Source organism: Branchiostoma floridae, chromosome 2, assembly GCF_000003815.2.
Source record: "Branchiostoma floridae strain S238N-H82 chromosome 2, Bfl_VNyyK, whole genome shotgun sequence".
Classification (NCBI taxonomy): Eukaryota; Metazoa; Chordata; class Leptocardii; order Amphioxiformes; family Branchiostomatidae; genus Branchiostoma; species Branchiostoma floridae.
Window position 1 is genome coordinate 324,234 of NC_049980.1, and position 13,801 is coordinate 338,034.

General features: G+C 40.2%; 1 long non-coding RNA gene across 1 annotated transcript; it reads right to left on the minus strand.

Moving 5' to 3' along the window:
* Positions 1-11,640: 11,640 nt before the first annotated feature.
* Positions 11,641-12,582, minus strand: LOC118406232. The gene is made up of 2 exons (XR_004830007.1): positions 12,181-12,582; positions 11,641-11,940 (listed from the first exon to the last, which is right to left on the minus strand). It is a non-coding gene; the product is annotated as an uncharacterized LOC118406232 (long non-coding RNA).
* Positions 12,583-13,801: the final 1,219 nt, after the last annotated feature.

Genomic DNA, 13,801 nt, shown 5'->3' on the forward strand with positions numbered 1-13,801 from the left:
AAAACAATACAACCCACGGGCTTTACAGGAAATACGACAAATCTATGCTCAGCTATAACGATCACCAAGCAATAGGGAGCAAAAGTTAGGGGGACAACAGCGCACTTCCGGCCTATTACACCACCCTTCCGCCAACTCCGGTCAGATTTGAACTCCGACCCAGAACCTCAACCATATGCAAGTATGGGAATACAGCGGACCCAAACCTCCTTGTCCGAAACAACTTTAATTGTCTTATCAAGAAGTAATTACGTTAATATTAATACTATGGATGGAGTTATTGTGTACTTATATCATTCTGAAACTGCATTTTGTGATTCATACCAACCAACTTCTAAAATGTTATGTAAACCCGTTTTTTGGGGGGGAGGGGCGAAATCGCTAAAGGGGGGCGAGATAGGGGGCGAGATAGGGGGCAAGATCACTAGCCGGGGAGGGCGAGATCGCTGACAATTTTGCTGGGAGGGGTAGATCACTGTGACAGCGGCCTGTTCTGATAAAAACAAGACATACATGTAATATGTAGTCCGATAAAAAATGTAACGGATGGGAAGCGATGTACAAGGGTGGATGTAGAGTTCCACTTTAACCTTCAGCCTGCTAAGGTAGCCTTTTGGTACCAATTTTATACCGGTTATAGGGAATAGGAAGCACGGAGACGGTTAAACACTGAGATTGAGAATACTTTGTGGGGAACGTTCCAGAACGTGTGTGGTCATTAGCTTTGTCGGCCAACCACAAAAGAACAAATAAAAGTAGCAGGTGCAGCCCGGCCAAGACTAAACAGCTTGTCATCTTGTCCACTGAAGTTTCGGATGTAGACTGACCTATAGGACGCAAGACGTACAATGTTTGACGTCGCCATGTTTTTTTGGGACACCAAAATAACCCAAGGGAAAAGGAATGCCCATTTTTTCTTCATCATGAAGCAAATAGTACCTAGGTACAGTGCTATTTCTTTAACTAGGCACCTAGATGTTTTGTTTTTACGGAAAAAGTATTCAGATATTTTTGTCAGCGCACACGCTAACGTACCTCATCAACAAGTGCGACTGGGAACTTGAATGTGATTTAAGTTCCACTCAAAACACCTGACCTCTGCAAATTAGCACCGCAATGCCTTGCAACAAATTGTTTATTAATAACATGTACGCTTCTGTTCGGTTGGTATGTCAGGATTCTCCCTAGTTCTTGTCCCAAGTGATGAAATTCATACAGTTTAACAATGTAAAGCTGAAAGCCCTTGATAGCCATTGATAATAGCTTCCAAGTAGTTGGGTAGCCCTGGCTGTATTTCTCATGATTATACAGCCGAATAAATCAAATCAAAATTTAAAAAAATCAAAATCAAGCTGAAAATGTATCAGGACACTGGTATTTTTCGCATCATATTCTATTATGCAGACATATATACATTGTGCACACACAAATATATACTAATAAACTGTACAAAGAAGTACGTTTTTTGCCGCACATTCTTACACCAAAAGCTCAAAGCAATAATAGAAAATTGTAACAGTTTTGAATTTCTCCATCTTGATGTCAGATTGAAAATCTTACGACCCTTGCCAGCGGCCGTCCAGAAAAAAAGCTAGAGTCAGCGGGTTTTGATAGTTTTTGTCAGGTAACAGGGAACATAGCATTTTCCCCTAAGCCATGACAGTAACCCTACAACTGTAGCTGACATACATTGATTAAAAAAAAAAACACATTTCCTCTGTATGTACCAATGGAAGTTCTGTACGTACAGTATTAAATCAGACTGTAATTTACAAATAACCCCAGGCTTGTTTATGGACTGCATGGGATTTTCAAAACCTTTCCGTAAACATTCCTGTAGTATTAATTCCTCAAGGACGAACTGACGGTTGCGAACTGACATTGTTGCGAAACAACCTGTTACACTTCCTGGTAATATTTCGTCATTTCCCTGCTCACTGGCCAAAGTGTTCACCCGTTCTGAAGCATTTTGATCGGCCGGCCAACAAAGGAAGATTGCAACAGAAAATCGTACAGGTTACCATACCTCTGCACTGAGTTTGCAAGGGGATCCTAACCTTCTCCACTGGTTTTTCAACCCAATTAAGGATTAACGAAACAGGTCGCCTGACGAGGCTGGCCGTAATACCTTTTCAGCTGCCGCATGCTTGCTCATTTTTAACGGAACAGACTGTGTCCCCAAAAACTTATCGATACTTTATTTTTGTTCTCTAGAAACGATTAAAAGTGTTAAACTTAAGAGCTTACCCGATCTGGTGAAGACGACAAGGTGTAACGGATTAAGCGGAGTAACGCGTTTGGTTACTCAACAGATGATCTGAACCGTTCTGGGTGGTGACCTCACTAGAGAACTTTTCCCCTGCAGCATGCCTTTTTGCAAAGCTTGTGATCTTTGTTGGCGGATCAAGTCGAGCATTCGTCCGTGCAAGTCCGAGCCAACAGCCCGAGTCGTCTATTTACACTGTGTATTTGTTCGTTGTCTCCCGTGACGACGATGGTTATTTTGGCGACGCCCCCTTGACGGAGCCACAATTGATGGTGTTTGTGTTACTCTAAAATTAGTGAGGTAATCACACCCGGAAACATAATGATGTAAAACATTGTTGCGCCCTGTAGGTTGATCTACACCTAACAACTTCAGCAGAAGATAAGTCTTGGCCCGGTAAACGCATGCTACTTTTGTTGACCCTATTTGTTCTTGTGTTATTGCTCGGCCAATACAAGGTATGGAGAGTTCCATGCACAGTATTTCCATCTTCCTGCTTCCTAAGCCCCACTACCATTTTTTTGCAGGGGGTGATATGCTCGTCAACTTTTATAATTCCTAAAATTTTCATATCATTATGACGTAATATGACGTAGTTATGACGTCATTACTAGATTTTTTGGCTAAAACGGGTAATTTTCAATATTTCACACAAAAAGTTAACAATAAAGTTTTCTTATCAATATTTAAGAGTTATAAGACTTTTGTTGTCAGAAGCCGACGCAGCGACGTTTATGACGTCGTCCTTTAGCTATCCGCCATCCTGGATCATCAGCCTTAGATGCCTTAAGATACTAATCTCCAAGCAGATTCTACGGTGCCATAAGATAGTATCAAAGCTGGCCAAGGAGTGTAGCCGGCTAAGGGAGTCAAACGGGCACCGGGAAGTTTGATTCTATACATTACGCACCATGGATCTGGTTGGAGATTATTAAGATACATCTTTTTCATCATATGATGCTAAATTCACATGAAAACGGAATCACATGAATGTTTTCTGTCAGTAAATACCACATAGTGATGAAATTTGAGTGACAATAAGCTAGTTATAATTTTCATCATAATATTGCCGGCCATCTTGGATATTGAACAATTACGTGATCACATTAGCATGATTTATGAATATTAGATTATAAATATCACACTAAGATATGATAGCTATTAAAGATATATAAAAATTAGTATAGTTTAGCAAAAAAAATCTTAAAATCCCATTGTTTAAGCCAAAATTACTTATTTTTGTATGATATACCTTTCGGAAACCCGTTGCCACGGCAACACCAAACTTTTTGTCAACAATATTTTAGGAAAAGTCGCCAAGTTTGGTTGTTGTAGCCGTTTGGGAGCCATACGACGTCAAAGTTGGCGTAGGCACTTTTAGCCATTCGGAACTGGCCGCCAAACATTCATTTCTGGAATTGTGCCCTTAAAATTGTCCTTCACACAAGTGATGACGCCATCACTGAAACGTCTTCCAGGCCGTGTTGTATATTTTTGTGTAGCTGACAACTTGAGAACTGCGCATGCGTCTGAAAGGGGTGAACATATAGTATAAAGTTAATTGTGCTGAACTTTACACGAAATTGACAGCACCCTTGTCACAGTCACCCGATCTCAGTGAAACACGTATACAGACCACGTAAAAACATACAAGGTAGCTTCAGGATAGCCTCATGGTTCCTATAGAAAAAGCGGCTTGAAGGACAGAGACGACAGTGACCAATATACATTACTGGACCCAGCATCATAGTATGTAGAAGGTATTTGACGTGATAGAAAAGGCAAAAGGAATGTTTTTCTATCAGGGCAAAGTAAGTGTTTCAGTAACACAATATCATTTCTGTTAAAGCATTTACTCACAAAGTGGGACCTGGTAAGGTTTTGTCTACTTTGCATATTGTACTTCGTTCGCTTTAGGTAGAAATGACGTCTTTCACCAAGTTGCTTGTAAGTTTTTAAGTTGACTTTACTTTTGTTTAGACTGAGCAAACAGTTTGACAACTATAAAGCAACACAGCGATGGTGTTATCCAGAAGGGGTCGAATGTCGGACAGTTCGGCACATGGACACTTCAGCCCACTGCCAATCAGGACATTTCAGCACCAAGCCGAGGTCACTTCGGCTCCAAGCCGAGGACACTTCGGCCCCGGGTCTAGTCCACGATAGTTATCTAACACGTAGCCCGAATTGACTAAATAACGTATAATTTTAGGACGTATAATTTTTTCTTGTACCTTGCTTATACAGTATTATGTAGTGTTCTCCTGTCTACTGTTTGCTATGTTTCAAGACTTATTTATTTATTTGTTTCAAGACTTAATTCTCATTATGTTTTATCGTTGCGTTTTACAGAGCTTTTCGATTAATTTGTATATTGCATAGCATGCCCACGCACATAAGAACTAGCGAGGCCGAAGTGTCCTCCGAGCCTGGGCCGAAATGTCCGGGCCGAAGTGTCTGGGACTTGGGCCGAAATGTCCGGGCCGAAGTGTCTATGTGCCGAACTGTCCTGATACAGAAGGGGTCGCATTACGTCAATGACGAAGATTAACATCGTCAAGTTCATAATATTGTTTGTATTTTGTCTGACATCTGCTCTATCATCGTGTGGATGCAAAAAGAGATGTTTGTATTATTATTACATCGGCTATAAGTAGCAGCAAAAAGTAGTTTCCAGTCATTCTACCCGCTGATGATGGTGTCTGATAGACATCGAAACGTTGGAAGGAAGTACTCCCTGGCTGTGCCTAAAGAACCTTACTATATGAATAATTGCCAACCTGATGAAGTTAGTTACGGAACAAGATTTATAGTTGTTAAGTTTAAACCTTGTTTCAACACAAAAAGAACGAAACTAACCATACTGACGTCAGCTAATGAGACTAAATTGTATTTAATATTGTTAAGCTGGATGACTACATTGCATTTATGAACATTATCTCTCCTTTACAAAGTTTAGTTTAACATATTGCAAGAATGCTTTATTTCGCCAGATGGCGTTGATGTTCGGTCCTCAAAATCAGTCTTTGCTAGTCGTTTGCTGAATAAAGTACAGCTAACGCTCACTAGGCGGCGCGTCAGTACAAAGTAGGTGCAGAATAGCAGATTCACCATGGCTAGGGACGGTCCAAGGATCGGTTGCTTGTGTACTAGATAGAATCTGAATTGTGGTGTTCAGTTCTAGGGAAAACTTTTGCTGACAGTATGTGTGCTAATATATTGTTATGTTAATTAGAATGTATATGGTACCTGTGTTATAGTCGTTGACATGCATTGTACCATGTACAAAAGTCATGCAATGATGTTTCTCTATCTCAGCTCAGATCACTGTGGCAGTGTCCTACTTTCTAGTAGACAGTCTACGCTGACTATAGGGAGAGAAATTTGCCAGGGGAGTTTGGTCACCGGAGGCAAACTTTGGCCAGCACAGAGGGGGGAAAGGTTACCCTCCCAAAAATGACTCTCCTGGCCTGCCTCTCTCACGCTCTTTTCGCCGTTGGGCAGTCCACTGCCTTTAATGAAGAAGTCAAACCAAACATTGGTAAACGTAGAATACTATGGTAGCATGCGATAGTATCAAAAGCTGGCAGAGGAGTGAAGCCGGCCTAGGAGTGTGTGTGCGACCGGTAGCGAAACACACTCCTAGGCCGGCTGCACTACTCTACCGACTTTTAATGCTATCGCATGCTACCGCAGGAGATTAAATGAAGTGCACTTCGTCGTAGATACTGCTATGTATGTTCATAATATAGAGATTTATATACATAGAACGTAGACTCCCTCACTTTATACATATGAGTACACTGACAAATTCATATTACTCATGCGTTTTCACAAACAGACTGCCAAGAATCGAGAAGAAGCCGAACTTCTGTCATAGATTAGACCCACTCGGCTGTGCAAAAATTAATCTGATTTAATCGCGCTACTTACTCCATGCCCTACATTGCCGCTCCAAGCGGGGAGGGCCAGTTTAGCAATGGACAGCGTATTTTGTGTTACACATACCAGGCAGAAATGTATACTAAATGTCTTTATTCATTTATTCGTTAATACCATACTAGTATTTGTTTGTTTCAACGTGCAATTGTCGACTTTAAGGGCAAAAGTCTTCGGTTGTGTACGGGACTGCAATGGAGTTCTGCCCAGGCCGATCACATGATTAGTCCGATTCTTGTCAAACCAGTTTAACGATGCGACCATGCTATTGGGTGATTTATTATACACTTCTCAAACAGTGATGCATTGTTATAAGAACTGTGCAGTAACTGTACATGTAGATGCCTTTAATCAACAGATATATAGTCAGCGATGAAGTATATGACTTCGTGCAGGTCTCCTATGATTAAATATAATTTTTTGACTTTTGCAACATCTGGATTGTACCACAGATAATTTTAGGCAACGCCGGCATGATGTAAGCTTTAGCTTTAGGCTTGTACAAGACTGCTTCTGTACCATCCAATCATTACACTACACGCTACAACAGTGATGTATTGTTTTGAGACACATAATAATGATAACAGACTGCTTTTGTGTTCCTGTCCTGTTTTCACAGCTAGCATAGAGCACAGAAGCAGTCTGTAATTATTGTGTCATTCTGGGTCCACCCTGTGGCTGACAGATATGGTTGGACAATCCACAAGATTGCCCAGCCTAAGGCACACTTGTTTTATTGTTCTGTGTATCCCTGTCCGTCTGTGTGATATTTCTCCTTTACTTCTTCATTTCCGAACGCAGGTCAGACCCAGATGTGTATGAACCTTGAGTCAAGTGATAACAAGTCCAATGAAATGGTCAAAAGAATTGAACGTTTTTGTTTTCTCTCCGTCTGCTTATATCTAGAGGCAGTATGTTGTGACCCTAGAAATGTGCTGTACACCTGCTCAACCTCAGTCTCAAACTTCAGCGAAACCACACTTTCAAACTTTATGGTACGGATAAGCGAAAACATACATTGATACTCTTTGACGTGTCTTTATATTCAGCACAGAAGCTGTATGTAATCATAGTGTTCTTCTGGGTTCGCCTTGTGGCTGGTAGATATAGGAGTAATTAACAAATGCCTCCATAATTGCGGTATGCTAATGATACACAGATCCCCGTAGTCAGCTCATCAACAACACTGTCCTTATAAAAAAATGGAACTTGAATAATAGTTCATGACTTGTTGCCAACTTGTTGATACCCTATCCTTCGTTAAAACCAAAAGGTAGCATTTTATAGGACCGTTTGGACTTGTTTGTAACATTTCAGTCTAAGTCAATCGAGAAGATATATGTATCATGTGCTTTTCATGACATACTGACCCAGGCTGTGAGCCAAAGAGGTCCCAATTAGCGTAGAAAAAAATCTCCCAATTTTTTTACACAATTCTTGCTTAGACTTATTATGGACAGGCTCCATTTTCAGACAAATCAAAATCCGATCTGCGACCAGTGTCCCCAAAATATTTTAAAACTGAATGAGGAAAAAAACAGATGGGCGGCATTACCCGTGACAATTACGTGGTCGAAGTCATTTGATCGGAAAGTGCCGTCGGCTCCACCATTCTTTTTTGTGTCGTGATTTACGATGACAATTGTTTTGTCTATATGTGTGAAGAACTGCCCAGAGCGATTGCATACCAAAGAACTGAGGTAACGTACAGTGCAAACTTTCTACTCTAGTAGTCGGCGAATCCAAACCCAACCCTGATAAAAACCTTTTTTCTGAACTGTCGTTCTTTTAAAGTAATGGTTTCGGTGAATGTAAACGTCGATGAGTTATTGGTGCGAGTCCGCACTTATTAAGGCACAAGAACGAGATAATTACATGACTCTAGTAGAGGCAGCTTTCTTGGAAGGAGTGCCTTCTGTGATGCCCCCCTTAACAGGACATAGGGGCGGGGACGAGGGCTACTTTTTTGGTTGGACGAGTTGTGGTGCATTATGTTATGATCCACCCTGAGACTCGAGTGTGAATGTACCTCCTTTCAATCCAGAAATTCTATAACCTGGAATCCCCTCTACCGTGGATTGGTCAGGCTACCCTCAGGACAGGAGGGTCTTTCCACCGCCTGGGTAATTTTTTACACCCGGTAGGAGTTTTGCACTGTGGGAGTTAATTTTGCCATCCAAGGGAACTCAGTCTACCGTGGATTGGCCGGGCTACCATCGAGACAGGAGGGTTTTTCCACCGCTGGGGTAATCTTTCACACCCGGTAGGAGTTTTGCACATAGGGCAAAGTCTAACCGCGTGAAAATCCTACCGGGATGATTACCCCGGCGGCTGAGCGCTACGCTGGCCCCGTAGAGAGCCATGAGTAGACAGGATTCCTGGTTCGAAATTCTATCGCTTGGATGGCTTGATTCTTTAAGGGTCTAGGTAATATTTACCGGAGGGGAGGGCTGGTGCAAAATGGGTCTGGTAAAGAAAAATTCGATGGCCCTCCCCCCGCCCCCCAATTTTTTTCAATAGCCACCCCCCAATTTTTCCTGGCCTTTTCCATTACACACACAGTCTGTCATGAAATAATATAGCAATAACGATAGCGGTAGTGTTGTTTGAACGGAACGACGATCGGGGTGTCGAGATCCGCGCGTCAACAAATTTGATTTACGCACGATGGAGTCCTGCTGGGGTATATTTCTCCAAAAGTTTTACAACAGCTGACTTTTCATTTTGATTGCATATACACAGACATGTAGCACTTGATGTTGTTACGCTTGCACTGCACCAGTAATAAGACTAATACCTTGTCTGATATCACTTCTCCAATCTACGTGAAAAAAAGTCGTACTGGTAACGTTACGCAAGATGAAACTGAGCGTTTCTGCCAGACCGACTGCTATTATAAAGGCCATCCAGGGATCGGCCATCCAGGGCATGCTCCCCGGGAAATGTCGACATTATAGACCCTCTAAAACACAATTTCCCGCATTCTGTGAGGTAAAGGTGGATTTTATGCGTCCACATTAACGCCGTCCTGGGTTGCTGTGCACATCCCCTGACATGAGGAAGATTGCAAGCAGAAATCCAGATGGACCCCCAAAAGCCAGTGGTACGGGCGCCCGTAGCTCTATTGTGTTTTGAACTGAGTGGTTTGACTAACGATGATATACCCAAACCCAGCAGGCCGGGTGTGTGTGTCCTCCTCTGCTAAAGAATACGTTAAGACTTGTTCGTGTGTCAAAGTCACAACTTTTACAAACTTCTTCTGCATGTTTCAAATCGCTTGATGCACAAATCAAGTGACGGTAAAAGGGCGAGCAAGATATTTGCGCACAGCAACAAGCCAACATGGCACCACATCCTAGCGCTTGGCGCGAAACTATAGTGCATCTTTTCCGGAGTATAGGATCGATGCATTACAAAAAACTCAAAACTGTAAATAAGAAGGTCTCTATAAAGTTCAGCTAATATCCGAGGCTGTTCTAGACCATTCCAATCCTACCGTTGCCTTAGAAAATGGGTGAGAATGGCGAAAAACTCGGGAACCCGAAAATGCCATCACCGACCGCCAGGCCTGACCTCTGACCTCATGTAGTACAATTTCTTTGTGATAATCCCTGACAGGGTTGCGAGTTGCTTAATATCGATAAACTATTATCATAATCATAAAATCCTTACGATTATAAATACCATATTTGATGTTCCCTTTAAGCGCATACCGCTCTAGGGTGTAAGCAGTCCCAGTCAAAACTTGTGGAGGAAAAAAGCCTTCTGATCTTTATGCGAATTGAGTCAGGTAGGCATAACAGCACTCGTCTAGGCTTCTAAAAGAATTTTGCCATTTTTGCACCCGAAACATGGAAGATGTCATCTCCAAGCAGATCCTATATGGTATCATGCGATTGTATCAAAAGCTGGCAGAGGAGTGAAGCCGACCTAAGAGTATATGCGACTGTTAGCGAAACACACTCATAGGCCGGCTTCACTCCTCTAACACCTTTTGCTATCTTATGCTACCGTAGGATCTGATTGGAGATAAAATGAAGTGCACTTCGTCGTAGATAATGCTATGTATGTTCACGATATAGAGACACTCTATTCATTTACATAGAAAAAAAACTCCTTCACTTTATACATATGAGTACAAATTCACATTGCTCATGGGTTTTGACAAACTAACAAGAAGCGAGAAGCCGAACTTCTGTCATAGATTAGACCCACTCGGTTGTGCAAAAATTAACCTGATTTAATCGCGCTACTTACTTCACGCCCTACATTGTCGCGCCCAGCGGGGAGGGCCAGTTTAGCCCTGGACAGCGTATTGTGTGTTACACATACCAGGCAGAAATGTACACTAAATGTCTTTATTCATTTATTCGTTAATACCATACTAGTATTTGATTGTTTCAACGTGCATTTGTTGACTTTAAGGGCAAAAGTCATCGGTTGTGTACGGGACTTCAATTAAGTTTCTGCTCAGGTCGATAACATCATTAGTCCGATTCTTGTCCAACAAGTTAAACGATGCGACCATGCTATTGGGTGATTTATTATATAGTTCTCAAACAATGATGTGTTCTTTTTAGACACATAATAATGATAACAGACTGCCTTTGTGCTTCTGTCCTGTTTTCACAGCTAGCATAGAGCGCAGAAGCAACCTGTAATTATTGTGTCATTCTAGGTCCACCCTGTGGCTGACAGATACGGTTGGACAATCCACAAAATTGCTCAGCCTAAGGCATACTTGTTATAATGTTCTGTGTATCCCTGTCCGTCTGTGTGATATTTCTCCTTTAATTCTTCATTTCCGGACGCAGGTCAGACCCAGATGTGTATGAACCTTGAGTCAAGAGATAACAAGTCCAATGGAATGGTCGAAAGAATCGGAACGTTTTTGTTTTCTCTCCGCAATTTAGGACTGGGTCCGCTCATATCTACACTACAAAAAATGAATTTTCTTATCTTTCTTGTTTTTTCTTGAACAAAGAAAACTAATCTTTCAGCAAGAATATTATTCTGTATTCAAGAATCCCTGTTTTGAGAAAATTCAAGAAACCCATATTTTTCTTGTGCTAAGAATTTTTTTCTTATAGCTAATGGACCAAAACCTCTAGAATAGTTTTCTTGTGGTCAGAATCTATTTCTAACACATGCATGCTGAAGAATGAATTTCTTACATCAAGAATGAATTCTTAATCTTGCATGAAGATTGAGGTTCTTGTATGAGGAATTACTTTCTGTCTGCAAGAGTAAATTTCTTATATGTAGTACAAGAATCGCTTTCTTGCATGAAGATTGAGCTTTTTTGTGCCTGCAATGCCATTCTGTCTTCAAGACTAAATTTCTTGCAACTACAAACCTAGAATCAGTTTCTTACACTAAGATTAACATTCTTATATAAAGAGTACAAACAACTCAATGTTAACATTTATGTCAATACATGATGGCAATCATATTTATTATCATCAATATGATTCATACAAGTTTTGTGGTGTTTTCCTCGATTACTCATTCCTTACCAAAGATTGCAAAAATCAACCATTTTGTAACTACGCTTGCTTATTGACATTTTTTCCTGATACAGTACCGTGCAGCCAACTATAACTAATTGTCCTTATCTGAAACCATTAGAGCTACAATGTTGCCGTTGCTGTATTTATAATGAAGAATTCTCCTTGTTAAGGGCTTTGCCAAAGTTGAGATGGGAACATCCTCCTTGTACCAGTAGGTTTCTGAGCCTAGAACAACACACAAAGACCATGAATGATCATCAATTCTTATATCGCCCCCCCTCCCCCTGTAAAGGCCAACATCTCTATACATTTCCTTCCTTATAAATATTATAGTCAATTCTTTGTATTTTGCAGAATTTCATGCACTTTACTTACATATTCTGTAATTACTGTTTGGTTTTATGATAAACATCTACAGAAATAGTAGCTTTGGAAATCGTATTCCAAGTACGATGGCTAACATACCTGCATGGGGGAGGGGGGCATCCGGCTTGGCCTTGGCTTCGGTAGCATTTTGAAACTCTAAAAAAGCTAGCCACGTTGTATGCAAGGTCCCACATGATGCAGAAAATCGTCTTTACGAAACACATCATATTTGTTCCCTGTTAATGTAAGAACTAAAGGACATTTGAGGCAAAAAAAACTACAGAGCTGGAGCACTGTGACTTGCAACTGTGACTCCCAGTTCAAAATCGCAGCAAAGGATGATGGGAGTAATTTCCCATGATCCTTAGCAAAATGAAGAATCTTACTGCAAGAAAATATTTCTTAACTCTCGTATTGGGAAAACAAAAGAAAATCAATGCTAGCTCAAAATCATTTTTCATATCTTGATGCTCCAATTGTTTAAACGTAGTTGTCAATAATATAAGGAGAAAATTATACTTTTATTGTTTTCATTAAATATTATTAAGAAAAACGAGAATAATCTTTCTTAGATTTTCTTGATAAGAAACATAATTATAACATTCAAGAATACTCTGCTAGTCATAGCTTGTTTCATAATTTCTTGTTTTTCTTATTAGTATTCAGTCAAGTGAGTTCTGAAAAAATATCTCCTTACATATCATCAAGAAAAACAAGAAACGTCTTTTCTTAAACTTTATGGATAAAGATAACATTCAAGAACATTTAAGAATTTCATGCTAGTTATAAGTTGTTTTGCAATTTCTTGATTTATTTGCAGTATTTGCTCAAGAAACTGATTAAAAAACTATTGCATTTTCTTAAGTTATAACATGAAAACCAAGAATTACGTTTCTCGGACATTCTACATTGAGACAACAAGAAAGTTCAAGAATCTTATTCTGGTAAAAACAAATCCTAAAGAAAAAACTGGTATAAGGCAAGAATAATAATCTTCTGGATAGATTCTGCAATATTTTCCATTTGAACAAACAAGAAGCAAATCTTGTGTGAAGACTGGAAAAGAAAGTTCTACTTTAATTTCTTGAACATTCTTGCTCAGTGATCATTATATTAGAAATATTTTCTTCAGTTAAGAAAAAACAAGAATAGAAATCTTTGTGTAGGAATTAGCATACAAAGGTTTTACAGGAGGTTTCTTGCTTTTCTCAACCTTTCTTTATACAAGAAACTTTTTCTCTCCGTAAGAAAAAACAAGAAAAGAAGAAAAAGAAGAAAAAATATTTTTTGTAGTGTAGGGACAGTATGTTGTGCCACAGAAATGCCCTGTACACCTGCTCAACCTTAGTCTCACACTGAACGAAGTTATGATAAACTTTGATTTCAGCCTAACCACACTATCAAACTTTATGGTACGCTTGAGCGGAAACATATATTGATACTCTTTGACGTTTCTTTATATTCAGCACAGAAGCTGTATGTAATCATTGTGTTCTTCTGGGTTCGCCTTGTGGCTGGTAGATATAGGTCCTGGAGTAATTAACAAATGCCTCCATAATTGCGGTATGCTAATGATACACAGATCCCCGTAGTCAGCTCATCAACAACACTGTCTTTATAACAAAAATGGAACTTGTATAGTTCATGACTCGTGCCAACTTGTCGATACCCTAACCTTCGTTAAAACCAAAAGGTAGCATTTTATTAGGACTGTTGGACT